Source organism: Protopterus annectens, chromosome 2.part2 (genome assembly GCF_019279795.1).
Source record: "Protopterus annectens isolate FY-2018-M chromosome 2.part2, PAN1.0, whole genome shotgun sequence".
NCBI classification, from domain to species: domain Eukaryota; kingdom Metazoa; phylum Chordata; order Ceratodontiformes; family Protopteridae; genus Protopterus; species Protopterus annectens.
The window spans coordinates 950,892,248-950,908,585 of NC_056730.1; the positions used below are offsets into that span (position 1 = coordinate 950,892,248).

Genomic DNA, 16,338 nt, shown 5'->3' on the forward strand with positions numbered 1-16,338 from the left:
GGAATTTGCTTGTGTGTGTGTGTGTGTGTGGGGCTCATATGCAAAACTCCTTTCATGAACTGTTTTACCAAAAAATAACAAGAAAAAGGGGGATCCATAGGCAGACAAGTAGAGATGGATGCTAAATGTACCTTAATGGACACATATGTTAAGCCATCCTGAAGTAGCTCAAACAAATATTTCAAAACCAGAGGAATATTAACCTCAACCTCCGTTTCCATTTAGATATCACTAAGAAAACCTCATCCATTTGTAAATGTAAGATTTTTTAGTAGCAAGTTTTCTGGCCTCCTTTAACATCTGCTGCCCTTAGATAATTGACCAGAGGTGGAAGTGACAACATTACTCATAACATAGGTATGCACCTTGTAATCAACTGCCTAAACAAAAGATCTAGCCACAGCCACACTCTAAGGTGGGAAAACAGCCAAACTCCTGCCCTACCACATGCATGGTGGATCTTCAGTACCTTCTATGTATGCAATGCACTAGTAGAAGAATCCTTGAGGGAGAGAGGAAGATGCAGCAACACTGGCAATGGATTCTGCACCTCCCTGACTTCCCCTGCATCTAAAATGTCTGGTCTCCCCAAACCTGAAGCAGGCAATAGTACAGGCCCAGAGGATGTGTATGAACCTTGTGTCACACACAGCTGCAGTACTAAAACCACACTAAGGTACTTAGAGGTAACAGAAGCTGACTGGTCCTATAGCCTGACAAAGGCTAAGGCTACTGTGGAGTCACAAGCCATAGGCTGAGGCATAATTTAATTTATTTATTTACTGACTGTTGTTTTTAGATGCACACTGGTTAAGATGATCGGGGTGGGGCACCATATTTGGGTCCATCAAGTCAGGAGTCAAAAAAATAGCCATATCAATAGCAACACTGGTTGCACAGTTAGCCTGGTACAAAACGGACAAATACCACTACTCTCCCTCTAAATAGCAATCCGAAGTCTATTGCTAAAGGGATACTATATGGAATACTGCACTGAGGGAAAAAAAAAAAAACAATTTCAGTAGTCGAGCACAAAGCATAAAATATGTTACAAAAGTCCCAACATTTAATAAATAAAAGCTAGATTTGGCCCTACATGAACAAAATCAGCTTAAAATAGTCCTTAAAAGAAATTAAGTATAAACTTACGAAAAATTCCTGTCAGAAATGTTTCACAAACAAAATGGCACCAAAATCTTGATTTAAATGAAAAAATAATATTGAGGCTTGGTATAATGGTTAAGGTGTTTGGCTCATAGTCACAAGAAACAGTGTTTGACTCTCACCTTTGAGAAAGAAATTGGTTAGGCTTAGAATGGCCTATTAAGAAAGCTATCCTTGTAATTATCTATGAACTTATGAAACCATGAAACTAAGGAAAATGAAAAATGTAAATGTCCACAGAAGTTCCTCACTAAAAGAATCCAGAGCATAAGTAACATGTCCTATGCCAATGATGGCGAACATATGACATACCACAACATTTTGGGTGACACGCCAGTGATCATCAACACCAGAGTTACCAAAGACAATGCTTTTGCATTCATTGCTCATGTGAAGTGCATTGAATTATTTTGTTCAACAACACTGCTGCAGAGATAAGGAAGCTATTAACCTCAAAGATTATTCCAGTATACTTTCCTGATAGAGTCTGCAAAGGCCATGTATATTAATTCATGTTCATTTTTTTCTGTCAGTGTCTGAAATTAATAGTACTAATACTTTAAAACTGTCCATGTCTCTTATTATTTATTTTTTAAATTTAGTTTTGTTCTGGGGGGGGGGGGGGGTAACACACCAGCAGAGTCAAATTAGGCATTTTCCGAATTTTTGACACACTGAACCAAAAAGGTTCACCATTATTGTTCTATGCAGATCGCCTTAAGGCCTCATCCTTGTTCAGTATTCTGTCTCCTCCTACTGGCTGTTGAGGGGGAAGATCTATGCCTGATATAAAAGGAATTGTCAGAATCTACTCTGAAGAACCTCTTGCATATCCACAAAACAAACAGCACCAGAATTACCTGTTCTAAAGACTTAAACCTTGTCTATGACAAACAGTGAAAAAACTTTTTTATCTTCACTAGAACTTGGCAGACAAATAAGGCTCAACAGAGGTGGGTTGAGCGCTTTTGTTCTTACTTTATAGAACTTCATCGGAATAAGAATGCAATTTTAAGATAATGCCAATCGGGTGAGCTCAAACGTAAAAAGGTGCCACTTTTAATTTAATCACCTGAGTGCGCATTTAATGTTTAAGTTCTCATTTAGTCCCGGGGTGACATCAGTGTTTAGTAGTAGTTGCCACTTTAGTTCGCGCATTTCTAAGAGAGTGATTTCTAAGAGAGTGTTGGTGTTACCTACAAAGTGGTTAGTTTTCTCCAGGATTAGGAATTTAAAGTCATGGAGACCGGAGCATTTACTGTTGTGTTTGGCCAGAGCATTTTTGGGGTCCCATTTTCTGATGGCTGCATTATGCGCTTTAATTCTGTTTGAGAGTTTCCTGGTTGTCTTGCCTATATACAAGTGGTTGCAATAGTTACAAATACCTGCATAAACTACATTTACAGAGTTGCAGTCATGGTACTCTTGTGGGCTTACAGTAAACTTATTATGTGGAAAGGTGCAATTGGTATAGATAAAAATAAATTTACACGCTACACATTTGCCGCATTGATACATGCCGTTAGGGAGTGTTCTGTCAGTCTGGGATAAGCTAACCTGGGAATATTGATAATCCTTGAAGGTGTAAGGGTTTTTGTCTTTTTGAAAGAGAACTGGGGGCCATCATCTAATATCGGTTTTAAGTTCCTGATAGGACCTGCTGAAGAGACAGGTATGTATTCTGGAGACTACCCCTTCTTTGGAACAGGCTGTAACTTGGACAACTGGATGGGGAACACAGAAATTAATCACTGGTTTGGCATTTATGTCTCTAATGGACAAAGGCAGCCTGTAAATGTTTCATTTCCCAGGTCACAGCTTGCAAATGTTTCACCTCCCAAACTCCCCTTAATGCATATCAAGGGTAACAGAACTTCTCATAGATTTGGGATGTATGGCTAGGCTTAAAATGGCCCTTTTGGTTGTTAGCCTAGTAAACACATATGAATCTATGAAACTACAAAATTCTGCAAATCTGCTCGATTATCTCAAATAATCCTAGCCCCCAAGAAACAAAATGCAAAACAGCAAGTTTTCCTGTCAAAACTTTCAAAAAAAGGTTTTAAATCAACAGAAATAACAGACACAATTTACTCACAATTCTGGCAGCACAAGACAATGCACTAAAATGGCCTTAGCACAAAAACTCAGTTAAACATTCACCAATAGCCATAACACACATTAAAAGGGTTAAACCCCCACAAAAACTCAGAACTGTCTTAAAATAAACAGTACACAAAACTGTAAGTGAATGTAATTTTCCAAAAAGAAAAAACAAATTCAGCAGAATACACAGTTTAAGCACAGACAGAAAAATGGGGGGGGGGGGGGGTAAACCCAAAAGGGTTTCTTGCCTGAGCTCAGCAAGCTAAAGTAAACCAGAGAGAACAGCAGCCTTCCAAGAGAGTCTTCTCTTACTGTGGCTTTAGAACAATGAAAGGGTTCTGTCCGTGGGTTTGAAGGGCAGCACTAATCCTGTCAGGTGATTGACTCTTCACACCTACAGACAGGCAGTGGGAGTAGCTGAGCTTTGACAGATTGCCAGAGGGAAGGGGTAAGTAGTGCTCTACTACCCATATGCTAGTAAGACAGTGTGTTTGTTGAACATCTTTAGGTTTGGGGGAAGAGTGCTAGACCAGGGCAAAAGTACTGTTGCCAGATCCAATACTGCACTTTCTTTCCCATGAAGGACAGAAAAGGACACTTGAACTCTTGAGGCTAAGCCTTCTACTAAACTTCCCTCAGGAAAAGCCATGAATAAGGAACCATTAAGAGAGCAGAAGATGCGAATCCCAGTATGACAGATATGCATAAGATTAATTTATAAGTTATGTACCTACCATAACGTTCCATGTTAGTTGTCTTCTCTCACCTTCTTTCTTGCTGGATGGGTTCGGAGCCGATCCTCGGCTACGACCCGGCACTTGCTAAGCTCAAAAGTCACTTCCACCAGCTCGAGGCAGCCCTATATCCCATGATGCAAGGCAGTGATTACCCAGATCTCGTTTGGTAGCTAGAGGAAAAGAAAAATAACTACTATCTTCCTCCAAGGGAAGAAGAACAACTAGCCTGAGAAAAACTGTAAGGGGAACCCAGGTAACTAAGTGCAGAGCTAACTGGTGTCCCAGGGAGAAAAACTCCCAGAGAAGGAGACAGTTCAAGGTCTGTCCAGGCTAGGGGGACAGGAGGGAGGGACGCAAGAAAGAAGGCGAGAGAAGACAACTAACATGGAACGTTATGGTAGGTACATAACTTCTAAATGTTAAGTTGTCAATCTCGCCTTCATTCTTGTTGGATGGGACCATGTCCCTAGCACCTCTATCCTGGGTGGCTCAATGGAACAGACTCTTGAGAACTGTGGAACCAAAACTCGCCCTGTCCCTGGAGCCCAAATCCAATTTGTAATGTGAGACGAAGGTATGAGGAGTGGCCCAAGTGGCTGCTGCACAAATAGTGTCTAAGGGTAGCCTGAAAGGCTGTAGATGTGGCTAGGCTTCTGGTAGAATGTGCTTTCAGTGTTGAGATCAGCTGTTTGCTCCTAAGCTGATAAATGTAAGAAATAGTGGAAGACAGCCATCTGGATAAGGTCACCTTAGAAACAGGGAGACCTTTCTTATTTTCAGCATAAGAAAGAAAAAGCTGATCAGACTTTCTATATTGCTTTGATCTGTCCAAGTAATATCTGAGTTGGCGATGAACATCTAGGCAATGCAATTTTTGTTCCGCCCTATCAGAATAATTGGGAAAAAATACTGGAAGATCAATAGATTGGTTTAAATTTGTCTTAGAAGCAACCTTGGGCAAAAAAGACGGATTAGTTCTCAAAGATACTCTATCCTTGTGGAAGACCAAGTACGGGGGACGAACACAGAGGGCATGAAGTTCAGACACCCTTCTAGCCGAAGTAATAGCGACCAGAAAGAGCGTCTTCCAAGAGAGAAATTTTAACGAGCATGTAGCAGCCGGTTCAAAAGGGGGAAGTATTAAGGATGCCAGCACTAAATTTAGATCCCACTGCGGAGGATTCATAAAAGGGGGTTTAAGAAGGAAGATACCGAACCTTCAGAGAAGGAAGGATCGGCTCCAGCCGGAGCCGATCTCGACTCCGAGGGAGTCGGATCCAAGGACGAAGGCTTGGACACTGAAGCCTGGACCTTGGGAGGCTTTGAGGGCTTCCCCGAGCCGGACTTAGCCGGGGAGCTCTCAGGCTTTAATAAGCCCCTGAGAATGAGTTTGTTTCTACACTCCTGCAGGACACTCTGGCTGAAGGAGTGACAAATAGCACAGGAGTCCTGGCAGGTGTAGGGGTCCCAGGCAGGTGTAGGGGTCCCAGGCAGTAAATACAAGAAGTGTGACCGTCTGTCAGAGACATCTTCTGACAGCACGAGTCACACTTCTTGCAGCCTGAGACCCTAGCTTCTTTAGACATTACTGAGTGTCTACACACACACACTACACACTCAGTCCAAAAAAAAAAAAAAAAAAATTAAGCTAGTTTAATTAAACCACGTACAGGGAAAAAAACACAGACACACACAACAAACCCTGACAGGAAAAATATAGGAGGGGTAAGGACCTAAGGCCCGACTAGCAAAAAATATAAGTAAAGGGAACGAGACACTAACGGGAATAGGGCTAAGTGAATCGAGGAATTAACCAAGTAATATATATATAAAAATAAGGTAATGGGGTGGACTAAAGTCTTAGAAAAGGTAGAGAAAATTTCACTTACCAGGAGCTGGTAGAAAGTTACCTCATGAGCGAAGCGGCAAACGAGATCTGGGTAATCACCGCCTTGCATCATGGGATATAGGGCTGCCTCGAGCTGGTGGAAGTGACTTTTGAGCTTAGCAAGTGCCGAGTCGGAGCCGAGGATCGGCTCCGAACCCATCCAGCAAGAATGAAGGCGAGACTGACAACTTAACATTCATGGTTTGATTTTTATTGAAAAATTTTCATCATAACTCATTCCCTGTCCTGTAGGACTGAATTTTTATGTTCAATGCAGTTTCTAGAAATGTCTTTTGCTATAATAGAGTGCACCAGCCCTTACTTCTGTATGTTTGTGCCTATACCCAAGTGTTGAACACAGAGCAGATTTTGTTGAAGTGCAGACTGCAAGACTTCCAGAGACATTGTCTGAATCAGGCAGACAAACATGTAATGGTGAAACAAATTCCCTTACATTGCAGGTTAGCAAGTATGGAAGGGCAGGTACTTCCAAAACTACTGGTACAGTAGAAAAGGCAGCAAGAAAGGCAATACGTATAAAATGGGAAATCTCCACCACAAATTGCAGAAATATCCTGCATGACATTAAGTATGGAATGTGAAGGCAGGTTTCCTGCCTGTCTACTGTTAGTTTTGCTTTGGAGTCCAGGGAAATTCTGAATAAAACTACGCTTCCTTTTCTACATTTAAACCGAATTATTTTGCTTAAACAGCAATATGAATTTGTATAAGTGGGACTGCCAAGGCCAGGTATTGTTTTGTTCGAAAATGTGTGGCCATACCTCTTAACAGTCCAGATTTTCAACTCATATTTTTGATCGCTCCTCATAAGATTTGAGGTTTTTTTGGCAAATTATTGAGGACAGAACTAACTAAATAAGGCCATACATTTGAGTTTCAGATTTCATTTTATTCTAGGAACTTTCTAAGTTTCTAATAAAAATATTTAAAATTTGTCTCTGATTTTGGGTCTCTGACCTACTATGATTTCTGACTGTTTTTGTCCAGCTTTCATGTGCTTAGAGGTTGAGAGGCGTAGGTGTGGCTTGGATCTGGGCTACTACAACAAAACTGTGTACCACTGTGATACACTCTCTCTTACCTATTGTCTGATGTTATCTGCTCCCATTTTCTTGTTAAAATATTAAATCTGATTCCTATTCAACAAGCATGGGGAAGGACAGAAGTCAACAGACAGCACTGAATCTCACAGCTGGCAAAAGAATGATGTGCTGTGAAAGAAGATCTTGAGGATGTTACTGCTGCTGTTCTCTCCTCATACATGACTGATGCTACCTTTGAGATTGCATTCTATTTCAAAGTTGAGTCCATCTCGTCTATTTTCCATAAAATGGCCAATTTTTACCTTGGGTTCATAGGTTATACTGAGCTTATTGCTAGAGAGCCATACAGAAGCTTAGACAAACTACCCATGTAGGGTAATCTAATTTCCTCTGGACAGAAGGTCAAGCACATTAATACCAGGCTCGAATCTGTGGTCATCGCCCAACTGGCAAGAACGTCTCTGAAGGTAGTTAGGGTGGTACTTTGCTTGATGTGCAGATGGAATCTGTTCCAAAGGTGGGAATTTCTGGGTAGGAAACCTCTTGCTTTGGGAGATGTTGTCAAAATTACATTCAAGGTTTAGGTCTTTGGATTTTGTTTGTTACACTGTCTGTTCTGTGAAGACAGAGAAGGTCAAAAAGCACAGGGTCTTTCACTGAGCTATGCACTAAGCATAGGTTGCCTCTCAAGAGCTGGTACGAGACTGGGTAATTGACACTGCATTTATGAATAGCATGTAGCATTTATGTGAAACATCTGTTCTAAGGATATGATTTGTTTGAGCTATACTTGCCAGTTTTCTGTTTCTGCTTTGCTGGCTCGAGGCAGTCAACACTCTCTACTTCTTGCAGTGATGCATTTGGGCTCAAAACAGTAATCTCAATTCCGTTTTGAAAACAACTAAAGTGGAGAAAGTAGGCTTTCTCCATGTTGCGGCTGCAACCTCAGTACAAATATATGAGTAGGGGATGTGGGTGGTACACTGAACTTGCAAAATGCATATTTTCAGGTTTTACATATTTGCACACATTACCACTCTCCTTGAATGCATAAGTGTAGACCTTACATGTACTTGAGATAAAAAAAAAAATCATGCAACATCCACAAGGTATTCTGAATTAACATACGGCCAGATTCCAAAAGACTTTCACTGCAGTAAGTCACTTGCACCAACAGCAAGGCCTACTGATAAAGCAGACTTAGACCAGAGTAAGTCTCTTAACAATAATAGGAAATGTTTTAGAATCTGGCCCACAGTAGGCCCATTTTTAGCTCTGCTTATTTTCACCCTTCTCAAACAGTTGCAAAACTCACCTTCATATGACAAAATCAGAAACAGGGTTTACTGTATTTCACCTGCATTTAGCTATATGTGACCCCACCTTGTATGATACATTTAGGCAACTTCTCTAAGACATCCAAAATCGTTTCAGTAAGGTAATCAATCTGTTTCAAGGTACCAGACTGCTACAGTCCCATATGGGTGAGGTAATGAATAGCCCAAGTGGCCAAAATACATAATTTCCTTCCAAATGTACCTACATCCCTGCTTATTCTGTTGTATTAAAAGGTTCTCGATACAGGTGTGATGCCAGACCCTTTTAGTGACAAAAGCTTTCTTGTCTCAGGATCAGTCAGAGAGTTCCAGTAACAGCAGCTATATTCAGCGAGTGCTCTTTCTTCAGTAGCAGGCAGTATGGTGTAGAGCTCTTGATATACCTTACTAAGTAAAAAGAGAAACAATGAATAGTAGAACGGCTAGAGCTAAGGCTGATCCAATGTCTGGAACTTCAACATACTGCTGTCTTCATAAAGGAAGCCTTTTAGACCAATTTAAAGTTTTTCATTAAATGTACATCAGCACCAGACACTTCCCCTGGAGGGGAACTGGAATATAAGGAAATGTTGTCATTACCATAATCACCTATGCTGAAGTTCAAGGAGAAAGACACCTGATCTTATTTAAATTCCTGCTCTTTTTCATTTTCGAAATCTGAGAATAGGAGTACATGCTCCTGTTTTCCTCTTTTTCTTTACAGCTTTCTTGGTTTAGGGCCAGCCCTAAAACCAGTTGCAGCCTTCTGCACTGTCAAAATATGCCTGTACCACCATCCTCTTATGACCAATAACCACAAAAGACTTCAACATCCATACAGCTGACATCTGACTCTCCTCTGCAAGCATGCCAGGCTTCTTGGGAGTAAGGTGTCCTTTCCTTAAATACTATTTTTCTTTAGGTGTACACCCAACTTACCTTTAATCCCTGGATGATCTTACCACAGCAGTAGGAAAGGTAGTAGAAAAGGAAGCAGAAATAACATTAATGGTCTCTAGACCCATTCTCTATGAGCAGCCATAACAACTGAGGATAACAGAGACCAGACACTGGAGTTAGTGGACTGATCTCCCACCAAGGGAGAGTTTCCTTTTATCAGTTTAAAAGTTTCCCCAACCTGGACCTTCTTTATTTTTCAAACTTGTACAATGTCAGGCTGCCCAAAACGTTCTCAATTCCTTTGGAATCCCCTGAAAAAAAAAAAAGATTGTTGGACAACAGGGAAACTCAGACAGGCTTTACACCATGCAATGGCCTGATGAACCTTTATTCTGGTATCCATTAAGAAGGTAGTACCCTCTGAAATACATGCTGTCTACTAGACTGAAGATTAAAGTGGCTCCCTGCTTACTTTGCTGTACTACAAGGTTCTCAGTACAGGGGTGATGTCAGACACCTTTAGTAATTATTTTCTGGAAAATACTGCCATCATACCCCAACAATCTTCCTTTATTTTAGTTCTGCACATTTCTATTTTTGTCACAGAATCTAAGAAGCAAAAGGAGCACCAAAAGAAAATAAAAGCAACTTCTTGTGTTCTACGAATGCTATACATTTTTTTTTAACTTTTTGGACAATGGCTGAAGTATCACAGCATACACTGCACTTAATACAATATACTTCCGCCAAGAAAAACAAACACTGGAACTGGGTATCTTTGGGTGGTGGGGAGTCTGTCATTTACACCACCTGCTGGTGACTAATATAATTCATCCACAGAAGAAACAGAAACAACTGTACTTGCGGTTTGAATCAAGGACAACATACATTTTTTCACTGATAAGCAAGAATGCCTTTCAGAAAAGAAAGCAATTACAAAGTGAAATGCATGACCATCTAGAATAAGCATAAAAACATACTGAGGCAATTAGAGAGTTGTTCTTTAGTATAGTCAGGCTGCCTTTTAAAGCCACTACTTGAAACTGAAAAAGCACATACCAAATGACATCCGAGTGGTGAAAAGAAATGGTTGCATACAAATGTCTGCCATCAGCAGCTACTCCTATACACAAACATCAAGCTGCCAGTAATGATCCTTAGGATATAGCTCATGAGATCCTTGATTTTCTCAATCAAAACAATCTTTATACAAGTTCACTTCACCTTCAAAGGCACTTGTTAAGCAATAATGCCAGATAGAAAAGGCGTTGTAAGGAAAACATTGACAGCCCATGGGCATTGTGAAGTCCAACACTGCAGGTGCAGGCCTCCCCACCCCAGAAGGTTCATTATTTCCCCTTAATGCTAACAACGAGGGCCATTACTACACTTAAAAAAAAAATTGCTGTGTTTGAGATTACTTTTTTTTCTTTTAAGACAAACATACAATTCAAAAACACTTGGAGAAAACTATAATTTAAGATCTTTTCTGTAAATTACTGACTGCAAAAGATTGAACAGTTCAAAATGAAAAGTCTCTAGCAAAATAAAAAAAAAATGTTGGCATAGCATGCCTGTGATTGCTGTCAATTTTTTTCAAACTGTCTACCATGTTGCCCTTTGTTTACTCCTTAACTACTCAAGTGACTAGTATGACACAATCAGTCTGACAGCCCCTTAACCAAAACAGCTGCACACAAATACAAAACCCAGCCTGACAAACACTTCTTGAACTGTACAGTCAATGGAAAAACTCATTGCTAAAATAATCTGTACATTTCATAGGTTCATACTAGGCTATCTGCCCAAGGGCATTTATAAGCCTAGCCAGAGTTTTGTGGCTTTCACCACCCCTTTAGTTTGGAGGATACTATGCCCATTATTTTGCTGTGCCTCTGTCAAGCAGTGACACTGAGATAATCCCTGGGGTATATCTGCGATCTCCCATCCATTGGTCAAGATTTCTCTTGAACAAAGCCAGCGAGGTGCTCTGCCTCACATGTACCGGGATTTTGTTCCACAGCATGGGGAGTCTCTGGGTGATGAATCTGTCCCTCCAGCATGTCCTATTAATAACTGTGTCAAGGTTTAAGTCTCCCGCCCTTGTAGTTCTGAGGGATCTAGATTTTTTGAGGTGAAGCATGTTCATCAATTCTGGGTTGGACATGGCCTTGTATGTCAGGCACAGGTCACCTCTGAGCAGACGGTAAGCGACTGAGTAGAGCTGAAGTTCCTTCAGTCGGGCAGCATAGGACATATTTTTGAGACCTTTTATCCTTTTGGTGAGGAACTTATGAGGCCTTTCCAGTTGCTGCAGGTGTCGTGTCAGATACATTCCGAATGGGGCATTGAACTCAATCATTGGCCTGATGAGTGATGAGTACAGGGGGATGATGACTTCCCTTGATCTAGAAGTGAATCCCTTCATGATTAGGTGGGCAATGTAGAAGGTCTTCCTAACTACTTTGGCAACGTGAGTATCAAATGAAAGGTTACTGTCAACCTGGGTACCCAGATCCCTGATAACCTCTTCTGTGCTTAGTGGGTTGCCGCCTATATAGTAGCTAGGGGTAACCTTGTTTTTCCCGAAGGGTATGACTATGCATTTTTTGGCGTTTAATTTTAGGCCATGGTTCTGGCACCAGTTTTCCGTTTCTATAAGACCCTTCTGAAGGATATGGGTGTCAGATGTGTTCTCAACTATGGTGCCCAGTTTGCAGTCATCTGCAAATTTTGTCAGCCATAATCCTCCTGTGTTTGCTTGTACATCTGAAAAGTAGATGCCAAACAGGAGAGGGCCCAGGACTGAGCCCTGTGGGACACCACTTGTGACAGGCTTTGAGTCTGACATGGCGCCAGCAACTCTGACCCTGTGGGTTCTGTCACTTAGCCAATTTGCAACCCATCTTGTGACGTATGGGTTTACATTTAAGCTGATGAGTTTTTCAATGATACCTGAGAGTGGGGTATTGTGTTGAAAGCCTTTGCCAGGTCGAGGTAGGCTGTGTGGACTGCCTTTCCCTCATCAATGGCCTTGGTGACTGTTTCGAAAAAGTCCACCAGGTTTAAAAGGCATGATCTGCCCTTGACAAAGCCAAACTGGGTCGGATCCAAAGTCTGCAAGTCTCCTATGTCTTTATTTATGAGTTCCATTATGATCCTCTCCATAGCTTTGTAGATCAAGCTTGTCAAGCTGATGGGACGGTAATTTCCCAGGTCGGTGGAGGCACCGCCTTTGTGAAGTGGGACCACAGTTGCCGTACGCCACTCCTTAGGCACGTATCCTGAGGTGAGGCTAAGATTAAACAGCTGCCCTAACTGCGGGTTTAATTCCTCATTGAGTTCGTGGAGCACAGGGGATACCATCTGGTCCCATGGATGCTGTGTTTTTTGCCTTGGAGAGAGCAGTTCTTACCTGAGCGTTAGAGATGTTCGGGGGGCTATAATTCCCTGGTATAGATATCTCACCTTTTGGGGGGGAAGGGGGGGGAGAAGTTTGCACTGAACCTGTCTGCCAGTATGTTGGCAATGTACGTAGGTTCAGTAATTTTTACATCACTTTGAACTAATTCTGAGCATATCTGGGAGTTTCCTCCCAGGTTTCTAACATAGCTAAAGAAGGCCTTATGATTGTCCTTTGAGTCCTTAGCGACTTTTCTCTCAAAATTTGACTTGGATGATTTTATGAGAGATATTAATTTTTTACTTATAATGATCAAGGGTGTTTTCCCTTTTAAGGATTTTGCTCTATCTTGTAGTAGCTTCCTCCTTTTGTTGTAGAGCTTGTTTATGGCTGGGGTCCACCAAACTGGACGCTTGCCTTTGGTACAAAGGGTCTTTGTTTTGTTTGGGATTGCCTGATCCATGCAGTCCTGTAGGTGCTGGTAGAAGGCATTTGTAAGTGATTCAGCGGCTTGAGTAATGGTTTCCACAGTCTCGGGGGCCTTAAAAGAGACCACACTAGCCTTTAGAAGTGTGAAGTCGGCTTTTGAGAAGTTCTTCACTGTGGTCTTTTTTATCTGAGGTGGGGGCGGGATGTGGACTTCCAGTGAGATTAGTTTATGGTCTGATCTCACCAGTGAAGGGTATACTTCCGGTGTTGAACATTGTGACCCCATGTTCATGATGATGAGATCTAGTATGTTATCTTCTCTTGTGGGAATGGTGACTAGTTGTTCCATGGCATTTGAGTTTATGAACTCTAGGAACCTTTGGGTTAGATTGTTGGGGCTTGAGTAGTGATCCCAGTCTATATTCGGGTAGCTGAAATCACCTAGTATGATGGTGTTTGGAGATGCATTTATTCCCTCCAGTGTTTTCAGGAAAGCTATGCGAGGTTCCTGAGATTGAGAGGGTGGCCTGTAACATGCTACAAATTGCAGAGCAGTCTTGCCTATGGTTAATTGCACCTGGATGGTCTCCGATGCATCGTGCGTTGCCACCAACCTTGAGGTGTGGGTGTTCTTGATGAATATAGACACCCCCCCTCCTTTCTTGGTGTTGTCCGGATTTTGGGGCCGGAACGCATGATATGAGGTAAAGCCTGATAGTGCCGGGGTGCTCTCGGGAGCCTTGAACCAGGTTTCCGTCACAGCACAGATATCGATGTTCTCCATACTTAGAAGGGCCTTGAGTGCATGCATCTTGAGGTTGAGACTCCTGGCATTGAGCAGCATTACCCTTAGTTTTTTTTCCTTTTTTGTGTTCTAGGGTGGTAGGTTTAGAATTTGAGACTTGCCTAAAAAAAGCACTATGGGGGTGGCAAGAGCCTTTGCCAATATCCGGAAGCCCAGGGGTGACAGGTGCAAGCCGTCCATTGCGAAGCAGCGTGGCTTGTCCAGCATGTCATCCCAGGCAGACAGACATTGGATCCCCTTTGAATGACACCACAGTTTAAGCCAATTAAAGCTGATCATCTTGTCTCTGTATTGTGGCATCATTCTTGGTGAAGGTAGGATACTGCTCAGGGTCAGGGTCATACCTGCCTGGGCTACATAATCAGAGAGCTCCTCTATGTCTCTTTTCATGTAGTCCAAGGAGGTACGTCTCAGGTCGTTCACACCAGCGTGGACAATGACAGAGTCGTACTTGTACCTGCTGTTGAGAGACCTGAGTGCTTGCGTTATGTGGCGGATTCTAGCACCCGACAGGCAGCTTACTGTGACCTTTTCCTTGTTCAATCTGGTGAGCGGGACGTCAGTGTGTCTGACTATGGAGTCACCAATGACAAGTGTGTCTGGCATTGTGTTTGGCCTTAAGGGCTGTGACTGTTTGGCACACTGACTATGTGGTCTATGTGTTGCATGTGTTGTGTCCTGAGGTGGCAGTTGTTTGGGTGTCTGCTTTGGTGGCCTCTGCTGTTTTGGTAGATTTTTGATCAGAGTCTCCGAATATGTCTTTGTGTATTTATGTGTATGATTTGAAGTTGTGATAGTACTATGTGAGACTGGGTTTGTGGTGTGTATGGTTAACTTCTCCTCCTGCCTGGTCTTACCAGTCCTATGTTGAGAGAGCTCAGCCTCCAGTTTGGCTATATAGTTGCATCTCTCGCATGTATTTGTGTTTTGTGGGAGAAGGAGAGGGTTGTCCGTGTACATGAGACAATTGTAGCATTGCCTCAGTATTCCCAGATTCACCAGCTGAGCAGGAGAGGACACTAGCAACTGATCCCTCGACATGCTAGAAGGAATAGACAAGGACTTCAAAAGACTCCGGGGGATGTGGGTGATCGAATGGGGTTTTTGGCTGGTGGGGTACTATGTATAATAAAAGTGCTATATCAAGTAAAAAGGTACTTTAGGAGCAAGTGCTAGGCTTTACAGATAGAGAATATTCTACTTAGGAGTCAAGTAGAGCTGAGCTTTTTAGATATAGAATACGCTGGTTACATCAGCAGTACAGTTCAGGGAAGGCTGTTTTAAGGGAAAATTTGAAGAGTGGACTTTAGGTAGCCCGAATAGTTTAACCTTGATTAACCGCCGCTGCTCTTGTGTGCTCCTGTGGCAACTCCGTGCAAAAGCGCGCTTTATAGCAGGGGGCTGGAAAAAACAGGAAATGACCCAAAATGGCCAATGAATTACCAGTTGCTGTCTCTAACCACTCCTCTGAGGACAAACAGGCAGCTCAGTACTCCCCACTCTCACTGGTGAGTAAAGAAACTTCCCTCTGGCCACACAAGAAAATGGAGGAACACAGGAACCAAATACAAAGCCCAGGGATCAGCAAATCTGATCACTGGAACAACTAGCTAGGAAAGTTAGGAAAGCAGAAGTATTTTTTTTTTTTGTTTTTTTACACACACAGACAGAAAATACAGTAAATGCTTTGTTATTCGACTGAATGCTATCAAAGGCTAGTACACTTGAGTGTATTAGCCTGTTGGTTAACTTATAAACAAAACTTTAGCTAAGAAGTGCAGTCAACAAATTAAGCTCAGAAAAACAGAGAAAACAGGTAATATAACAATAATATAAGTACAAACAGTGGTCGAAATGCACAAAAGGTCGAAAAAGCAATAAAAATGCTTAAAAAATTCTTAGAATCAAGAAAGTCGCTTTTTCTGCTCTCTGCTGCCTTAGGAACTCTGCAGGGCACCACGAGGAGCTATGCCAAGTTCTCTAATGCCAGAAAAGCCCGCCAAAGCGTGCTTTATAGCAGGAGGGCTGGAAAAAACAGGAAATGACCCAAAATGGCCAATGAATTACTAGTTACTGTCTCTAACCACTCCTCTGAGGACAAACAGGCAGCTCAGTACTCCCCACTCTCACTGGTGAATAAAGAAACTTCCCTCTGGCCACACAAGAAAATGGAGGAACACAGGAACCAAATACAAAGCCCAGGGATCAGCAAATCTGATAACTGGAACAACTAGCTAGGAAAGTTAGGAAAGCAAAAGTATTTTTTTGTTTTTTTGTTTTTTTACACACACAGACAGAAAATACAGTAAATGCTTTGTTATTCGACTGAATGCTATCAAAGGCTAGTACACTTGAGTGTATTAGCCTGTTGGTTAACTTATAAGCAAAACTTTAGCTAAGAAGTGCAGTCAACAAATTAAGCTCAGAAAAACAGAGAAAACAGGTAATATAACAATAATATAAGCACAAACAGTGGTCGAAATGCACAAAAGGTCGAAAAAAGCAATAAAAATGCTTAAAAAATAC

At 41.9% G+C, this 16,338-nt stretch overlaps 1 protein-coding gene across 1 annotated transcript in view; it reads right to left on the minus strand.

Annotated features, from left to right (window-relative positions):
* Positions 1–16,338, minus strand: part of WDR36 (WD repeat domain 36) — a 1,582,076-nt gene that overhangs the window by 212,589 nt on the left and 1,353,149 nt on the right. The window lies entirely within an intron of this gene.